This window comes from Diuraphis noxia, unplaced genomic scaffold (assembly GCF_037042655.1).
Source record: "Diuraphis noxia isolate RWA-SAM2 unplaced genomic scaffold, SU_Dnox_SAM2 contig0005, whole genome shotgun sequence".
Classification (NCBI taxonomy): Eukaryota; Metazoa; Arthropoda; class Insecta; order Hemiptera; family Aphididae; genus Diuraphis; species Diuraphis noxia.
The window spans coordinates 9,028,856-9,049,219 of record NW_028301715.1 but is presented as its reverse complement, the minus strand read 5'-3'; the positions used below and the strand labels follow the sequence as shown (position 1 = coordinate 9,049,219).

General features: G+C 28.5%; 1 protein-coding gene across 1 annotated transcript in view; it reads right to left on the bottom strand.

Moving 5' to 3' along the window:
• The window catches only part of LOC107169398 (lachesin-like), a 138,547-nt gene that overhangs the window by 80,736 nt on the left and 37,447 nt on the right, over positions 1-20,364 (bottom strand). The window lies entirely within an intron of this gene.

Genomic DNA, 20,364 nt, shown 5'->3' with positions numbered 1-20,364 from the left:
TTTTAATTTCCAGATGCTTGTAATCTTACACAAAGGCAAAACTCTTTGTAATAAATAAAATTTAAATTTAAGTATACCTTAGAGATAATTTGTTTCTTGCCGAAATGTTGCTGTTGTATTTTTTTTATATATTGTTATTATTACAGGCAATGGAGAAACCTCCTGCCTGCGGCAATTTAATTTGCACACCTTCCCCTTTCTATACTCTCCCGAAAAAAATGTTTCTCTATCTTTTAATTGATTATGTTCACGGGTACTAATAGCGAAGTAAAAGAGCAAAAGGATGTTGGATAATTACTTTTATTAACGAAGCGAAGACTCCAGTGGAAAACCCCATTTCCCACTTTTTAAAACATTTTTATTAAAAATAAGAAATAAGAAAAGAAAATCTGTTGGTAAAATGATGGGTTATTTTAAATTTTTTTACTGGGTGAACATATTTTCTTAGACATTATAATCTAAATGTATTGTTATTAATTTCAAAAAACACAAAAACACTTAAGGATAATTTTAATTGAATCTGTATACAGCACAAATAATCGCACTGAATTTTTGTCCAAAATCCAATCTTAGACCATTATGCCCACACCTTGAGGCACACGAATAGTGTTCTAAGGTTTTATGAAATTTATCATTTTTTAAAAAATTTCATTTTTATGAATAATAAATTTAATAATCTAATTTAAAACTATAGTATAAAGTACACAGTAAACTCAACTAATTAGTTATACGTATCTTCAAACATTCAGTGTAAAATGTTATAGAAATATCGCTTAAATTGTACATTATATAAATTACGTAATAATTATCTTATATACATATTATCTGCATCGTGATTGAAAATTAAATATTAATAATCAGTGATTGTTAATCACTAGTCAAGTATAATATCAGTCTGCTCATGTGAGGATTTTATAAAACATTCTGAAAATACAAAATTAAAAAAAAAAAAATTATTTTTCAATATTTCAAAGTAAAACATAGATTTATCTCTATAGTCAAATATTGTATGGTTAAGATCACTTAATTATTATCAATCACATTTTACCTCGAAATTGTCTGTACCCGAATGTGTATAATGATTATATACGCACATTTTACCTATATAATATTATTATCATAATTCTTCTCAGTAATGTTTCGAGTCCTATATAAAACCGAGTTCTTAATATCAAGTAACAAAATGAATTAAGTATTATAGACTTAAAACAAACACACTTCTTTAAATACTAAACTCTTAATTTATAAGTCCTTGTTTAAGCCTATGTGGACCTATGGTCTTCAACTCTGGGGCAATGCCAAAAAATCCAACACTAATAAAATTCAAACCTTCCAAAACAACATCCTTCGTAAAATCACAAATTCTCCTCCTTATATTTCAAACCTAACCTTACATACCGATATAAAAATTAAAACAGTCCACGAAGAAGCAGTAACTTTTTACAAGCGTTTCCACTCAAAACTCCCTTCTCATATCAACCCTCTCATCTCAAACCTTGCCACTCTCACAATTCCTGGGAACCCTCCCAGGAGGCTCAGAAGAAAATGGTGTAGAGATCTTCTCAATGAGTAATTAAATTAAATTAAATTAAAAAAAAAAAAATCAACAAGGGTAGTGTAACCACTGGGTGACTCCTCCCATCAAGTTTTCATGTAAATATTTTGTTTCTAATATCACATATTCTTATTGTCCCTAAAGGAACAGATTGTATAAACCTAATAAAAAATAAAATTAACAAAAAAAAAGTATTATAAACTAGGAAATTTTGTTTCATAAAAAAAATATATAATAATTAAATAAAACTTAAAAATGCATTTAAAAATTACAATATTAGTATTATAAAATAATAAATCAGAGAACAACCTTTTTTAAAATTCTTCCACGTAAAATGATTTTAAAAAATCACATACACGTTCACTGTATAATATAGATAGCTATAATTAGAGGTACTTATATTAGAAATCAAAACAATTAGATATTGCATGATTGTGAAATGAAATAATACAATAATATGAAACATTTTAAAATTCAAATTACTTAACACTGATGTATAAAGTTAGGACATAGAATTTTATTTTTATAAGAATCAATCTGCTATACCAAATCATTTTATAAAATTTAAGTTTTTATAAGACTTCGGCCCCAATTCTTTATTGTTCTATACTTCAATGTATTTAGGTATACTGTTCACATAGATATTTCCCGCGGTAATATTATATCTACAAACATTGAATCTCGTTACAGAAATGTATAAAAACGTATGATTATAAAATAAACGATTTAAAGTATAATAAATATTTCGATTGAATATCATTTTGATAAAAAAAAAAAAAAATAATGTTGTCTTTATATTTTGTACATAAAAATATATTCGTTGAAATCGTAATGTGGAACAATAAAATGGTCTCGTACATAATAATACCTATGGAGATAAAAGAACACGTACAACGAAACATGTGAACGATCGGGAAATACTTTTCCATACGACCACCAAGAAACTTCATTTAATTTCCAATCGTAAGTTTTTAAATAACGGTCTGACCGTCTGTGTATACACTATATATATACAACCGAGTAATACTCAAGTCTATCTCATCATCTATTACCAATAAACTGCTGTAGGTAGTTCATCCCGTTATAATATATATATATATAAGTATTATTGAAGGTTGCATGTGATTGTAATTACATTGCCATATACCATGATATACGTCTGTTATAGTGCTCAACAATTGAAATTCTACCGGAAGTTAACGTCTCTGCAGGTCGATAGGTTTTAATAAAAATTCTGACCGCCTCGAAATCATTTTGTTGACATCATTAGAAAATAGAAAGAAATTAAAACGACGTTTCAAGTGTATTATACTTACCAGTGTACGTTATTGGAAATAAAAATTCCTTAACTATTTTATGTCATGGAATTGGTAAAATCACAGCGAATTAAATTATACCGAGTTGGTGCAGACATTAGTTGGTACCCATTATAGGTCCGCAGATACTCGATCTGATCGTTTTGAACCTGCTTAAGTCCTTAATATTACTTTTTCATACATTGATAATGAATTATTTTCATCAGAGTAATAACTATTTGAGATTTATGTGTATGATTTATGAACATTTCGAGCAATTTATTTTAATAATTTATAATATACGTGTCAGAGCATAGCAGCATGATGAAGCTCCTCAGTACTTATGATTTACACATAAGTCATACAAGTCTACTTAAAATATTTTAGTAATACAAGTTTAATATACATCAGGCTAATGGCCCTTTTTGTCGAAGCCTCAACCCCCCCCCCAAAAAAAAAAAAAAAAATTATGTTTAAGTTATCCGGTTTCGGTAATGTATCAGAGTATTTCATTCAACAGAATGTTATAGGTATACATATATATATATATATATGAAACAAAAATTCAGAGTAGGTTTAGTTGATTATCAGAACATTCTAATTTTGATATTATAATGAATTATGTTACTTTCCAATTATGAAAATATATCTGGCGATTAAATCTTCTTTACGGTCGTTTAATCTGATAAAATTGAATCGTTACAATGGTGAATAATTTAAATGACTACTGTTGCGCTTTTCCTTACTATTGTCCACGAACTTGGTAATAATATATAAACTGTATCACCTGATAAACTTATTAAATTATATTGTACTGGAATAATCGCATTCCTACTATAAGCTATAATATTGAAGTAAGTTTCTTTGAATAAAAAATTAACGCATAACGTGGATAATGTCATCACTAATTTCAGTAAAAAATACGAATAATTATACCGACACGATATTATTATAATTTAAAACGTAAATTACGTCTAAATGTAATCGCATAAATATGAATCAGGAATGCGTTTATAATAATATAATATTACACTTAATTCCAACACGCGTCGTAGAAGAATAAAATCAATCCCGAGAAATCTTTGAATTAAGTGCGACGGTGTCGTATATTTTTATTATCCAACACGCAGTCGCTGAACACGGCGCATAATATAGTTATGTACCTGTGACAATCGTCATGGTGCCCGTGATATCGTTAATACTTATTGGTGTGCATCGTCTTAGAAAATAAATTTACATTTGAACGAGTTATGAAAATGTACGTTTTAATTAAACGCGATACGCGGGGCCAACAGGATTCCCGAGAAAGTCACGAGTGGTGTGTGGCAGATAAGCTTTTCCATTTTTAAGTGTCCATTAGGCTCGTCTGTTGTCCAATCCAATCTGAAACGAATCGCAGCGACCGAGCGGAGGACGCGAGGCCGATGCAAGTGAATAATCCAGAAATGTTTCTTAAATTAATTTGGATCCGGACAAAAGCAGCCGATCCCCTATCACTCCTCTCCTGTTCCTGGATCGGTAATTTCCCCTTCGTTTCGCTATCGTATAGACTCCGATTCACGCTTAACCAACCTTAAGCCTAAAACCCCATCCCTGCAAGTACAATAGGAATCGTTCATGGCATATTTCACACACACACACACACACATGCACACCCGTCTATATGTACGTACCCTGTCGCCAATAATATTAACCAGTTCGGAATGAGTACCCATAGCCTCATATTAAGTTCTAATAAGATACCAAGTCCATACTTGTGTTCGTCTGTGACAGAAAACTTCTTTATTTTTTCAATGTACGTAAAAAATAGAGAAACGTAGACATATATTATACATTAATAACTGTTGTTCATGTTTTTAAGTATGGAAAAATGCTTAAATCAATTTCACTCAAAACTATAAAACTTATTATAATCAGATACACTAACATCACAGCCTAAGCTATTTTCTTCGAAATTGGTGCCATACTTTAGTAATCAATTGGTAATCATTTGTAATCGAAAATTTGGAATTCGTAACCGAAACCAAGTACCAGAAAAACCGTTTTTCCCAAACGGATACTGACCTAACGTTACACCGGCACCCACGCATTGAAATAATCTTAAGTAGATCATCATATTCCTTATTATACTCTTGCATATATTTTTTACCTAAACAAGCATATCCTTGATCAAAAGTATTTTGGTATTTTTTCTTAATACGAACATATAACATATTTTTTAATTTTTAATTTTCATAATTTTAAATTTATATATTTTCACATAGTTAATATATTTTTATTATTTGTTATATTTCAATTTGTTTACAGAATATATTATATTTTAAGAAATGTTGTTAAGTATTAAAAGAGGAGGAATACCTATTTCATTTTTATTCATTTTATTCATGGTTGTTTTTAATTCACATTCAAAAATAGAAATAAAAATATCAATATAAAATAAAATAATAAATAAAAAAGACGTTTTTTAACTAATAAATAATTTTTTTAATTTTATATGCAATAAACAGATTTTACTATAACATACTTATCAAAAATAATTACAAAGTTTAAAAGATAAATGCATTTTTTTCAAATTTTTTAATTTTAAATCAGCGAAAAATGAAAAAAAAATGTATACATAAAATATTAATATCTTACAAGTATTTATTTTTTAAGTCCTTAGCTATTGATATTGATACCAATATTATTTATTTATTTATGTGGTAAAAATTATAATAAATAATGATAAGATCTTAATTTGTTTCAAACTATGTAAATTCCTTTACCTATTTCTTTTCTAGTAGTCTAAGTGATGGTAGTGCTTATTTTTTTTAGTGTTAAAAACAAGTTTATGTGGGTTGAAAATATACTTAGTTAATGTAGTTTTTTAATTATTTTCTGATTTTGCTATTTACTTTCTAATGATTTTCTTAAAAGGACATAATAATATATCTAATTCACTTCACTGAGACAGTGTTAAAATATAAATAACAATTATAATCCTTACCAAATATTTTTATCTAAGCTAGCATATAGTCATATAATCATTTATCCAACTTGATTTAAATTTTTTACAATAAAGAACAACTCTGTTTAGAACTGTTTTCTGTAATTTATAACAACAAAAACAAACCACTATTTTCACTTTTCGGTTAACATAAATCTTTTTTGTAATAAATTACTAGTGAAAAATAGTTCAAAGGTATTGACATTTTATAAAACAAATAGAACAATCCACGCATTGGAAGTAATTATTATTCGTTTGCATTTTTTAAAATTTTCAAAAAATTGTAGACGTTTGGCTTACCCAAAAACGGTGTGAGCACACGTTTATTATTATCAACTGTTAATTTTTAAAGAAAAACATATTTTATTCAAAGGTATACTATTATACTTTGATCATACATTTCCAATTATTATTTACAATTTTCACGACGGTTTGAATGTATAAAAATTATACGTCTTCTGTTAATCTACGTATAAATATTGATACTTGTATCGGATGATATTTATCTGTTTCTTAGTACATTATTTGTATGTTTAAAATGTTTATATTTTTTTATGAATAAAATCACTCTACGAGTTATTTGGAAGCATTTGATTTTAATCCTAAAATAATTCCAAGTAAGTTATAAATACAATTTTAAGATCAGGAGTGAAAATCAATTCAGTTCAGAATAAAAACCGCGATAACAGTTTTTGGCGCTATTACTATGTTTTCATAAAGTTATTAATTATAGATTTTATAAAGATATTTTCATGACAGTACCATATAGGTAGGACCACTAAGACTACTGCACTAGGTATCTAACATACTAATGGTGACCAAGTGACACACTTATTTCTTATAAATCAAAATTGTTAACGTTATGCAGACATAGTTGTTAAAATAAATAAATTTATAAATTAACGAAATAAAAAAAATATTGATGTGTTATAATATTAAAAACACAGTAATTGACATAAAATAAAAATCGACGTATAGCACTCACAATTTTTTTTTTGCGTTATCGGAGTATAAATATTTCAAAATGGCAAACGGCATTCGTATAAATTGGTGACCCAGTGATCATTGATGATCATATTATGATCCTACTGATTATATTTAAAAAAAATATACCAACCTTTTTGTTCGCCAACTATAGAAAAAAAATTATGCAACAATATTCATCACCATATTATTATTATTTATTATGAATTTAATGAAAATGAAGGAAATCATTTGAATTCTGAAAGATATTGATGGTGTAATATATTATAATGAAATTATGCATAATGACATCAATTGATCCGTAAGTATTTTTATTATTAAGTATAAAATATCTACCTATATATTGAGCTGTGTCATTATAAGAGTACTTTTTGACAACCGTGGCTCTTTAAATGACATCTTCAGTAGCATAAAAAATGATTATATGTATTGGACTAGAATTTTGAAACACATTTACTGCGTAACGCCGTCTGTTCAATAATTTCATTTTGTCATTTATAAAAATGGTCTAGTACGGTAAATCGTAGTTATTAATTACATCAGTCAGCTGGTTCAGTATTTTATTAACAATTAACGTGTATAAAAATAAAGTTTTGAAAGAATATAAAACATTAATACGGATCTGTAAAATATAGCGTCAAGTAAAGTACGTACCTACATCACTGTTTTAAGTATTGTAACGACATGAAAAAAACTCATGTTAAGTAGGTACACTCCACATAAACACGTTTCACTTTAATATGTATGTTCTATCTACAACAATTAAATTTTTATTTTTTTTAAGGTTTTATTTTAGAAATATTTAAATTATTGTAAATTATTCAAAGCTATATACAATTTAAAAAATAACGATGATAATAATAACTACCAGATATTTATCAATGATACCTTTTTTTTTTATAACAAATTATTTACGTATATTAAATATTTATAAATTAATAAAAGTAAACGCATAATAATATTTGATGTTGTAAATTGAAACTGCATAATTCATTAATTTTTTTGTTTATCTTAACTATTCTTGTGTAGTAACTTACGTTTCTATCTCTGTGTGAAATAAGTCTACCATTAAACAAAGTTATTTAATACATAAATATAGATATTATACATCTATAGTGTGGAGTTACTGTTATACAAGTAACTATATATAATGGTCTTCAATTAAAAATATTTGGTTTCATTTTGAATATAATGTAGACTTTTGTAATATCGTGTTTAACATTATGTTGATAGTTTGTCCCCCCCCTTCCATCCAGGTGTTCGGTGCTCGTTTATGAATTCTGCTATTGATATATAGTCTCAATTCGGGTCCAACCAAATATTATAAAATTGAAATGTCAACCAAATAGTATTGTATATAATCTAAAGTAAAGTTTAATTTATTCTGATGAGCATACAAGTATCGTAAAAAAAAAAAACATAAGCATTTATTACCAACATCAGATAAATTAAATTTATATAACATCATAATATTTTACTTCCATTTCACTAAGATGTATAATATGATAGAAAATCAAAATTCAAAGTAGGTAGATTAAAAAATATAAGTATAGGTAAAAACATGGTTATAAATTTATATTAGTATTATGTAATATTATTTTATGTTAAATTCTTTAAAACTGTAAATCGTATTAATTGCATTTAGCATTTATTTTTCAAATTTATTTGTTATCATTTACTCATCGGAGACCAAATTTGACTTTTATTAATATTATTTTAAAAGTCGTAGTTTTAAATTGCTGTAGATAAAATCGATTGAAAAAGTCAGTGAAAGTTGACCAGTATATAGTAATGGCGGTCATGCACAAAATACAAAGTTAGTTTTTTCCCTTAAAATATTGTTGAAATAATATCTATTGTTGTTGTATTTGATATATTTGATCTTATACGTGACACAGACATCGGAGATCAGGACACTAAAATATAATAATATTATAAACGTTATAAAAAAATAAAAATAAAAACAAATAGTTATTCTTTTGTTTGGTAAACATAGTTTCAAGATTTTGTACATTATTTCTAGATATAATATATTACTTTTTATAAATGCGTGAGTATAGTATGCCATATTGTTTTATTCGTTTTATACTGAAGATAAGTAATTTTAAAAGCATATTTCAATTCAGAATTTTATTTTTTTGGATCTCAAACAATGTACGCATATTTAATATAAATCTTTGATGTAGTTTTGTGGTTTTTAACACGAATATCCTTATAATAGTTTATAATATTATATGATTATATGACAGTGGTAAAACGCAACTAATGTTTATCGAAATCGGCATCGCATAATATTGCACGATTCAAAGTGAAAGCGGTGGTAGCGTGAACTTTTTTTTTTTACAAAGCGACTGCTTTCAAATAGTAGTACCCTCCCGCCAATTTTTACCACGCTGTTAGAAGATGGCCATCCGACCTCACCACAAAACCCAATTCACAAAAGCACATAAATTATTATTTGGGTAATTATAAACGAGTTGGTATTTAAAGACACCCGCCCCACTTTCAATTGAAGCGGTTGCTTCATATTATGAAAATAGGTATACTCACGCATCCACTGAAACACAGTAATGCTGCACACTTTTTGTGCACACAGTTAGCATGCATATATTTTGATAAATGACCGTGGCATCATACATAATATGCCAGTCCGTGATAATCTAATAGCGACATTTTCTCTTATTTCCTATGCAATTGGCAGCCGGAACTGTGAATCACCCTATAGTATGTCTAATAAATGCATGCGATTGCTGTGAACTCGTGTACAGTAATCATATAATCGAATGCGTAATTTGTCGTAGGTACGCCAAACGAAATGGTGTATTATTTTTGCGAGACGAAAAACTAAAGCAAAATACCGAACGACTGGTTTGTTATTTTTATTATAGCATTTATTTTTAACAGATGATTCATTATTATAATTGTCCATTTAATAAAAAAAAATTACACCACTCGCTGTAGAATCCAAGTTTGTTCTGCGGGCGACTCGCAGTTTTATTTTTTACCAATTTCAATTTACTCTCGTAAAACAATTACAAAATTTAAAAATTATATCAGTAAATAATTACCTATAATTACTTGCAGGTTAGCGGCAAATATATCTGGACTAGAATGGTTCTACGGACCTTGGCGACATATTATAACAATACATCGCAAATGTGAATCTCTTACCGTCTCGTAATAATAATAATAATAATAATAATAATAATAATATCATTCAGAAATAGTTGTTATTGTACAATAAACGGTTTTTACCGAATAAATTCACCGCTAAAATACATAGTACTATATATTATTATTTCAGTCGATCTGCCGCCAAGCAGAGTTTAGGAAACATATTATTGTATTTTATTCTATGACGTGTAAACCGACAAGATTGACGGCAAAAGCGTCTGATGCTCAGTGCAGTGCATCGCAGTCGATCCATTTCGCGCAAATATTATAACCTGCATGCACGCGCCGCTGCATACAGGGTGCAGCAGCGTGGCGATGTGGACGGACGGGGGAGGGTGACAAATGCATTCGCGTCTGAAGCTTTCTTCCGGGATTGCCGGGTAAATTATTATTATTACAACCTAGTGGAATGCACTTCCTGGAATTAACTCGGAAAGAGCTGTGTAACAATGACATCCGCAAGGGTGGGTGGCGTGGTTCGCGGAGTCATGGATTTTTCGACGTACATTATATTCGTGCACTGCAGCGACGACCATCCTCGGTGGCAACACACACACACGTGCAATAATAATTATCATAATCGCAATAATAATAATAATAATAATAATATAGAGAACTTGGAAATTACGCGCGCGTACCGTCTTAAAGTGGCGGAAGTGAAAACGGGTCGGCAAGGGTCGTCGGTCGCTAACCGTCGATCGTCGGGCATAAATTTTATGCGATTGTTCCGGTAATGTGAATTAACGAGCGTGGTTGCGGTTGTTAATTACACGGAGTTTTCCGTTGCAAATTAACCACGCCTCTGCTCGCGCGTCCGCCACACCGCCGCCGATGCCACAGTCGTTCGATCGTAATTAATAACAAACGACGTCGTCGTCGCAGTCGTCGCTGCTAGTTCGGCCCATTTACGGTCGAAAATACACAAGTCACGATAGCTTACAAAACGCGGTCAGAAATAATTCAAACGAGTCGTTCGGTCACTCAAAACCTAATAACACTATAGCACCGGATAACATTAATTCGTGGGTGGCCGAGAAAAAAATTTGGGATAATTGGGGCACTGGTGTACGTCGATTAAAAATAAAAATAAATCCCCAAATTAATAATATGATTTAGTACTGAGAATAATATTCGTATTAGATGAGATGATGACAAAATTCGTAATATCATCTCAAAATACGATCGAGACATCGCGGGCAATAATAATAAGTAATAACTAGGGCTAGGATTTATATGCATTTGCATGTTTTTTTCCTTTAGTCCAAATTGATTGATTGTCAGATTTGTCCACGATTTGGTTTATTCTCGTTTAAATAGGACCAATTTTTTTTTGCATATTTTGGACATAATGCATATAATTGCATATTCATAGATTTTTTTTATAATTCGATATTTTTTAACTAACATTTTTAATTTTCATAAGTTATTGCTAATTTTAAATGGTACTTCACTACATCACTAAACCAACAGTTTTTGGTTTATCCGTTGAATTTTCGTAAATATAATATAGCATAAATACTACCTATTTTATCTTAGGTCAGATAATATCCGTTCGTTACCTTATCGTTGGTCGGAAGACCGATAGAATTACTTACACAATACACATTGTTATACAGTGAGATAGCACAGAAAAATTGTATTGGTACGTCGTGTGTTGCGTAAATGTGCAGACGTTTATACTTAATAATTTGAATGGTTTTAATAACAGTGTCCAGTATGGGCAATATGCCGAAAGTTCAAAGTGAAAGTGCCAAGTTACGCCTAATTAAACTAATATTTAATGTAATAATATGAGCTAATAATAAGTAATAAAAAATTATGAATTATAATAAATAATAAAAAAAAATTGTTTTTGCATATTTTGATAAATAAAATGCATATTTTACAATTTTTTATTGCATATAAATCCTAGCCCTAGTAATAACATAGCGAATTTTACACTCGGTTGCAGATTACGTTTAGCTCCGACTCTAACAAAATGTATCGGTAAGTTTATTATCTAGTCAATCTCGTAGGTTTTTTTATCATATTTTAATTTTAACTCGAGTTATGAGTACCTATTTAATATGTAAAAATTTTAAAATACTCATAACTCGCTTCAAAATTAAAGTATGATAAAAAGCTCACGAGGTCGTCTAAACAACACTCTTGCCTTTGAACTGTGTAAGAGGTGAATTCACTGTAGTTTTCAAACTAACAGACTTAAACGAGACTTGCTGAGTGTACAATTTTCCATGTTACATCATTTGCAGTAATACGGAGACAACACATGCGGGCGTTACGTCCTCTTTAATACTTGTGAACGAAAATTACGTATTTACGTTGTGGCTGGACTTTCTGCAGAGTGCCAACAGTTTAAATTTTATAACCGAGTACACCATTCGCGTGAACAGTCTGTCCTATCGCCTACGCGACGACCGTAATAAACCAATTATGAAACGGTTAAGACGTAATAAATGGCATGCGTGGGACGTGGCATTATTACGTCATTTTTTTAGAATTGTAATTTTTATTTTCAGTGATATAATATGTTTGCTTGTGAAATATTGCGCAGATTATGGGAAAAAGGTATATAATGGTATATTATGATGTGTCAATAAAATAGTATGGTACAGTAATAATAATATCTTGTTACGTTAAAACCCAAGAGAAACAAACCGAACAAAGTTCGTGATACGAGTTTTAATGACGTAATGTCGATGCATATACTTTGCTATTACATCGAGTAGATCTTAATCGAGTTCGAGATGACGAACAATTTGAGGTATTGACGTTTGACATATTAATGAGAATCTATGCTGTATTATTTTTGTGGTAATATTAATTTGCGCACTTGGCAATATAACAGCACCACTACACCAATACCGTAGTATAAACATCATATTATTATAATGTATTATAACGCACCCGATTAGTTGCATACATTTTTATAGAATGATTATAATTATTATGCAATCGAATTTAAAAAATGCACACACACTCACCCGCGTACTCTGAAGAGCGGGTCGACGACTTCGATAACCGCCCTGTCGAGATCTTCGCGCGCCCGATAGGTCGACCCTCTGCCGGCGATGTCATAATATTATTATACTGATACGAACGGCTCGACGACAGCGAATCGATCAGCGCAACGATGCCTATTGCAATAACACGCGCGGTAGTGGAGGTGGTTTACATCAGCAATAGCTACAACAGTTGTGATAGCGTGGACGGGCGGTGGTTTTCTCCGCCTCCGCCAACTGTTGCATATTACGTTCATACCGCGCGGGTAAGCCGCAGGAAAAAAAACCACTTGTTCGAGTAGATTTCCTTCCGGGAAGTACGACCGCTCGTTTTTGCCGTCCTACAACATTAATCACACCGGAAAGTCCGCCACCGCGATAACGGACGCGCGCACTACCCACACGCCTTCGTCACACCGATAACGATGTGTTTATGATATATACATGGACCGTGTACCTGTGTATTTATATATTATGCTATACAGTGGCCAGAGTCCGTCTGTCCGTCGTCACGATGACATCGACGGCGATTCATCATCATCCGTCTCCATGTGCGTACCTATATGTATACGCGTTTCGAGATAACGTATCGGTTTGCTCTTCGCATAGGCCGGTGAAAAATAATAATTACAACGATAGCTTATAGTCACGTCCTCGCGCGACCGGTGATGTTTGCAAACTTAATGCGTAATAATATCATTTATTTTTGCATTAAAAAAAAAATTTCAGTAACAGCCACTTTCATGTTTCCTATGTCTGATTATGACATCAAAACAATCAATAATAAAATACACGTATTCATTTTTCATTATCGAGAAAGCTTTCCCTATAGGGTTAAAAATAGGTTAAAGTTCTGTATTATAATACTATGTTTGTTTACAATTTGAAACCATCTATTGGTGATGAAGTAATCGCGTAACCCAAATGCAATTTTTACAATCATGTAAATTGTTTAAGTTTAATGACTTTTGTTTCATAATCTCTAAACTCTATCGAATTATAAAACTATACATAAAAAAAATGTGTCATATTCTATAGTTCAATTTTTTTTCAATATTTAACATAATCGGCATTAACAATATATCTTCGTAGACACCACGGGAAATTAATATAGTTTTCAGAAGCTGAGCCTCATTCCAACAGAGTTTCTTTTAAGGACTAAAAAATTAATATGTTAGGTACCTCGACACTAAGTACAAGCATAGTTGGATTCGTATTTAAAATTGAACAATACTGTGTGGAGGTCAATGCTTTTTGATAAAGCTATTGTTGATTTTTCTACTTATATTATTTATGTCACATTACAAATTATAATAATACATTTATTTGTTCATTAAATTATATTTATCATAATACATTAATCATTTAATAAAATAATAATGCATTTTTATTGTATACTTTTAAAGATCGAATTAACTCGGAAATTTCATTTGAAGTATTTGGTAAACAAGTACGATAATTTGAATTTATATAGCATAATAATATACTTAATCGCATATAATTAGTAAAATAAAAAAAAAGTTATAAATTTCCGTTGTATCAAAATATGTGGTTGGAAGTATATTTTATAAGCATCTATGAAGAGCATAAACTTTTGAATCACTTCTCGATTTCAAAAAAAATATAACCAACTATAATGTATAAAAATTATATTTTCTCATGAAACTTAGAGTTTGTTTTTTTGGCCACACTCCAAAAGTAAAATGAATAACGCAGACAAATTCAGTACATTTATGACACATTTAATTTTAAATTGGCTCAAGGTCAAACAGATTAAGGCTTATACTCTTATACTCTTATCTGAATATATAAACATTCAAATATAAATTAATTCAATATTATATGATTTTATAACAAAAAGAAAATACTGAAATAATCATTATAAAAATGTTCATTATTTTGTGTTTATGAATTGAAACGTATTATAAATTGAGTTTATTTAAAAATTATAATTCTTTTAACATAATATTGTAATCAAAACTTAAAAGTAAACTTTAATTGATAGACGATTAAATACACTAATATCAATTATTATGACTTTGGTTTTTTTTCTATTCCCGCGGTAATTTGAAATTAATTTCTTATCAAATATTATTTTATATTATATTTTATTGACACCTATTCGTATCACAATCAACAGAAACCATGTAACATGTAAGACAGTTTAAAACAATGTGATTTAAAAAGAAAAAACAATCCAGGGACAACAATTATCTGATTTCTCAGTGCTTCCGGTTAAATAGTGCATGGTTGGAGATAAGACGATGAAATTACACGCCACGAGACATTTTATTGGCAAAGTAACTTTGAATCCCAGATAACGGTATTCAAACAAAGTTCATAAACTTGGTTAATTATACAGATCGGAGAGAATGAGCACCTAGAAGAATAAAAATACAATTCAAATTAAATAATCTCAATAGGGGTTGTATGTGAACCCGCTGTAGTTAAACGAACTTCGACGACAAACAGCACACATAATAATATACACAAAACCAATCGAATTATCAATGATGAAACTGTTTCGTGAAGTACGTCAGGATCCAGCAGGATTTAGTGTACGCTGCACTTAGATTAAATTCATTATTGATTTCATTCGAAGTTGAATGTTGATAGAGTTGGCATGTTTAGATTCTCGGATTATACAAGATGTAACACAGTGACCTGATAAATGAAATAACTTTTGTTTTGATCAATATTAATTTTGTTTTTAAATAAGCTTCCATGATTAAATACAATTTATAGATACTCGCGCGACAAGTGTAGTATAACAGTTTTTTTAATTTAATATTTGAAATGTTGATAGTACTCAGAATTTATAGAAATATTTAATATAATTTAATTTGCGAAACTCAATTTCAGAACAATTTGAATTGCAAAAACTTTTATCTTATAGCTATATAACCAAATAAATTATGAATTTTTTTAAAATATAATTTTTTTTCAATAAATTAATTAAAAATGTAATAAATAAAAATTATTTTACATCCCCCACTCCGGGGCATGGCAGAAACCTACGGGGGGTGCCCCAATAGAAATTTTGCCAAAAACTCTCACCCACGTGTAAAATCAACCTACAGTTCCATAAAAACCTACAGTACTACCCCTTTCCCAATAGCCTTAGTTGCCGCGAGTTAATTAAAAAAAAAAAATTATTTTAGGGTATTGCTAAATATAAGAAAATTACAAACAGCTTTTACATTTCAATAGCATCAATTTTTAAATTTTTATTTTTCAAGGCAAGGCTTTTTGTTGCGCTATATAAATATTCATTTTAACTTATAAAATAATAAGTACTAAGACCAAATGTATAAATATAAAACAAGCATATTGATCTATTAAAAATTAAAAATGCAAGTAAAACATAATCAAATTATACAAAACACTGATAAATAAAAATATCTTAATTATTCTTCGGTGATTAAACACTAGTAATATTTTATAGATCATAATATTGAGTTCTATCCTATCATAGGATTCCTATGATGACTAGTATAATTGAGAATATTTTGTATATTTTGATAATAATTCGAATTTGTTAACATTTTCTAATTTTCACTACTTTGAAAGTTCTGTTAGTATCACAGTATTAATTTTGTTTTCAATTTTAATGTAGTTCTAGATATTTCGCTTCATAATATCGGTTTAGCTGTAGATTAAAATATATTTCACAAAGTAAATAATATGATTTTGTCATTTCTTTTGAAAGTTTCATTCGTTGCTTTTTATTGGTAAGACTATTGCCTAAATGTTCAATAAATTGGTCATAAAGTGATAAGCTATTTTATTTCGATAAAGTCTATCAATCTGCAGAGAAAGAAAAATATTCGAGGAATCTTCGATTTTGTCTGCAGTTGGTTAAAAATTTACTAATAAGCACATTTAAATATTTAATATTAATCGTAGTTAAGTACTGAATAACACAGACACAATTATTATTTATTATTATACTTGAATAATGATTTAATTAATTAGTAATATTTTTCATTTTTACATTTCATACAAATCTGAGTGTACCAATTTGTTGTAGGATTAATAATGGTTCTTTTATATTAGTACCTAGTTTTAAAAACTTATTTTTTAGTAATTTTCAATTAGTATAATAATTATTTTAAAGTTTTTAAAGTGTATGCAGATTCTAATTAATACAGCAAAAAATAAAAATAGAAAGATTGTAAGCTTATACATACATATACGATAAGTGCTGTTTATGAATCAATTAAGGTAGAATTTAAAATTTATTGTCAGATAGATATTATAAACCAAAGCTTTGACTGCAATTGAGATTATTTCAGAACTCTTTGAATACAGACTCAATAGTAAGTATACCATTGTATACACATTTTATTAAATATATAGAGAATAAATTATAATTAATTTTAGAAGTGTGTTGACTTTTTTTCGTACGTCATATAACTCGTCCCTATAGAATTACTTTGAACGTATAAAAAATTAAATAAAAAACTGTACATTTTAAAAATAATTTGAGCTTCAATAAAATAAAAAAAAAACAAGTTACGTAACAGTTTTTCTATATAAGATTATATAAGAAAAAAAATACTCAATGGCTCTGTAAAATTGAAAATAATTGAAAATAAACATAGTTATTCATTGATATAAATAAAATTACGGTCTTAAATATATTTAAATGATAGTTATTAGTTGAGATAAAAATATTATCATTTTCATTACCTACTTTAAGTTCTTATTACAGTAAAAAAAAAAATATATTTATTTAAGCATTCCTATAATCGTACCAATCTCATTAAAACATAATACTGACAAATTCAATAACTTTTTTATTTTTAACTGTATGCATAATGTTAATGTTTGTCACAATATATTTTCTCTAAAAAATTATGTACTCAAATTCACGTTAATACTACTAATATGCAGTGCTATGCAATTTAAGTATTTAACAGTTTATGTATTGTCTATGTTATTATTACTTCGTAATGTACTTATAATTTTTATGTTTTATTTACAAGCTTTTAAAGTTGTAAATACAGGTAAATAACAATTTGATTAAATTTAAAAAAAATATAATAAATAAAAACATGTAGAATACTTCAAGAAAACGTATGTAAAATAGTTAAAAATGTATGAAAAATTAGAATCACTCATAATTTAAAATGAATTGTTGTGTAAAAAAAATGATGTGACGGTTATAGGTACCTAATTATGGTATATTATGGTATAAAACGAGTTATGATGTCAGCGAGGTTATATTTAATTTTAAAATATATTTTACGTGTAATTTATGTATAATTATAACTTATTACTTTTACTTATCGTTTACTAACAATAAATTATGCGTTGTGATTTATTGTTAATGTAATGCTTGATATTGTGTATCATATATTTCCATAATTACACGCTAATTACGATTCATTCGGTTGCAAATTATATACCTACAGAATGATTATAAAAATAAATCACAACATATAAAGTAAAATATTACGTCAATATAATTTATGATACAAAATTCATCACCTAATACTATTTGATATTTTAAAAATATGTACTAGTCAACTCATAAATACCGTTTTTGTGAAAATAATATAAACACAATTATTGTGTATAGCGATAACAGAAATAAAACGGATATCACAAAATAATAATAATAATAATATACTATTCTAAATTAAAACAGTTTAAAAAACAATATACGGTAAATATTATTTGTTTTAAGCGCGAAAAAAATTCACTCAGCTTTTGTACTTTGAGAGCTCAGAAGCTGACTACGCGTTTTTTTTTTTGTAGGAATACTTCTGCAGTACAACAATGTTTATGTAGTACAAAACACAATTCTGTTCATTAGTCAAAAGTACGCATTCCGAGAACGTGGTTACATAAAATATTGTTATAGACGTCAATTATTACCCAATAGTGAAACTGAAGTACCTATATTATTACGAGAAGCATCAGCCAGCTGCACATAAATGAGCGATAAAGTGGAAAATGATTAATTTTCGCGTATTGTCTCCGAGAAATCTCGAGTTCCATGTATTATTGCTTGATACCGACGTTAGTATCGAAAAACCAAAAGGTGAAATCAGTGAGGAATCGTTCCGAACTTATTGAATTGATTTTACCTACGTATTATAAACAAAAAAAGTTTCCGATTAGTTGCAAGACTTTTGCATGTATTCCCAAATGAAAATCACCAATTGTAAAAGTTTGAGAGTAAAAATAAATGCCACGTTCATAATAATAATACATTTTCAATCATGAAAGCAAGACGTGGTGTGCAGTAGAAAAAAATGTATCCGTTATTTTTTTGCCACAATACGGTTATGCTATAATATTACATACACAATGCGCCGTGTTATGATTTTTTATTTTTTATTTTAGTTCATGTTATTATTGTGGTTTATTACATTTCTTCGAATTTATGATATTATAGTCAACATGATCGAACTTCAATTATTATTACTGGTATAAGTTACAACGGTGTTTTGATTATAACTAATAACAGCAATATAATATATTTTGTACACGTATACATTCGCGTGGGTACAATAACATTTATATATTTTTACATACAGTAGGTACTCGTCAATGTATAGTTGTGACTATGTACAAAAACCATGTGAATTAGTTAATGCAACTACGTAATCACGAATTTACACGATATACCTATTGACCTTAATGTAATATTTAGGGCTTGGAAGTCATAATAATCAAAACAGGAAAAATGTCCACAAAAAATATTCTAGAACTATATATGGAAACAAATTTCGTTATTAATATTCATAAAAATTAAAAAATCTAAAAAGACCAATTTATGTTGTTATTAGTTTCACTAAAAGAAATGCCGACTGCGCTAATAACAATTATAGATATCGAACTAAAGAAATACAAAAGTTTTATTTTTTTTAGTAAGATAATAAAACGCATAAAATGCTTAAAGTTAAAATCAAAAAATATGCACTTTCCCACTAAAACTGATGTAACGTGTTAAATGTGCATTTTAATTTTTCGATTCTTAAACTCACCGAGTATTATAATAAGAATAGTATGAAAGTTATATATTCAATTAATATTAATTTAAACATATTTTAATTAGTTAATATACCATAGTTTGTATATTTACGTACTTAATTTGCTTTTCTGATAATTTTATCTAAGTATCTTATACGATTTCCTTGTATGATTTTCGTTGTTATGTACTCAACGATGTTCACAGCGCAGTAATATATAAATACATACGATTATTAATAATCTTCTTAAAGTGTTTTGATGTTTCTTTTTCCAGCCCCTTCTCATTAATTAATTTTCTGTTGTAGTTATACGATTTCAAATCATATTTTTGTTCACAGTGTGAGATCGGAGATTGAAATTATTAATTACGTTTCTATATTTTTA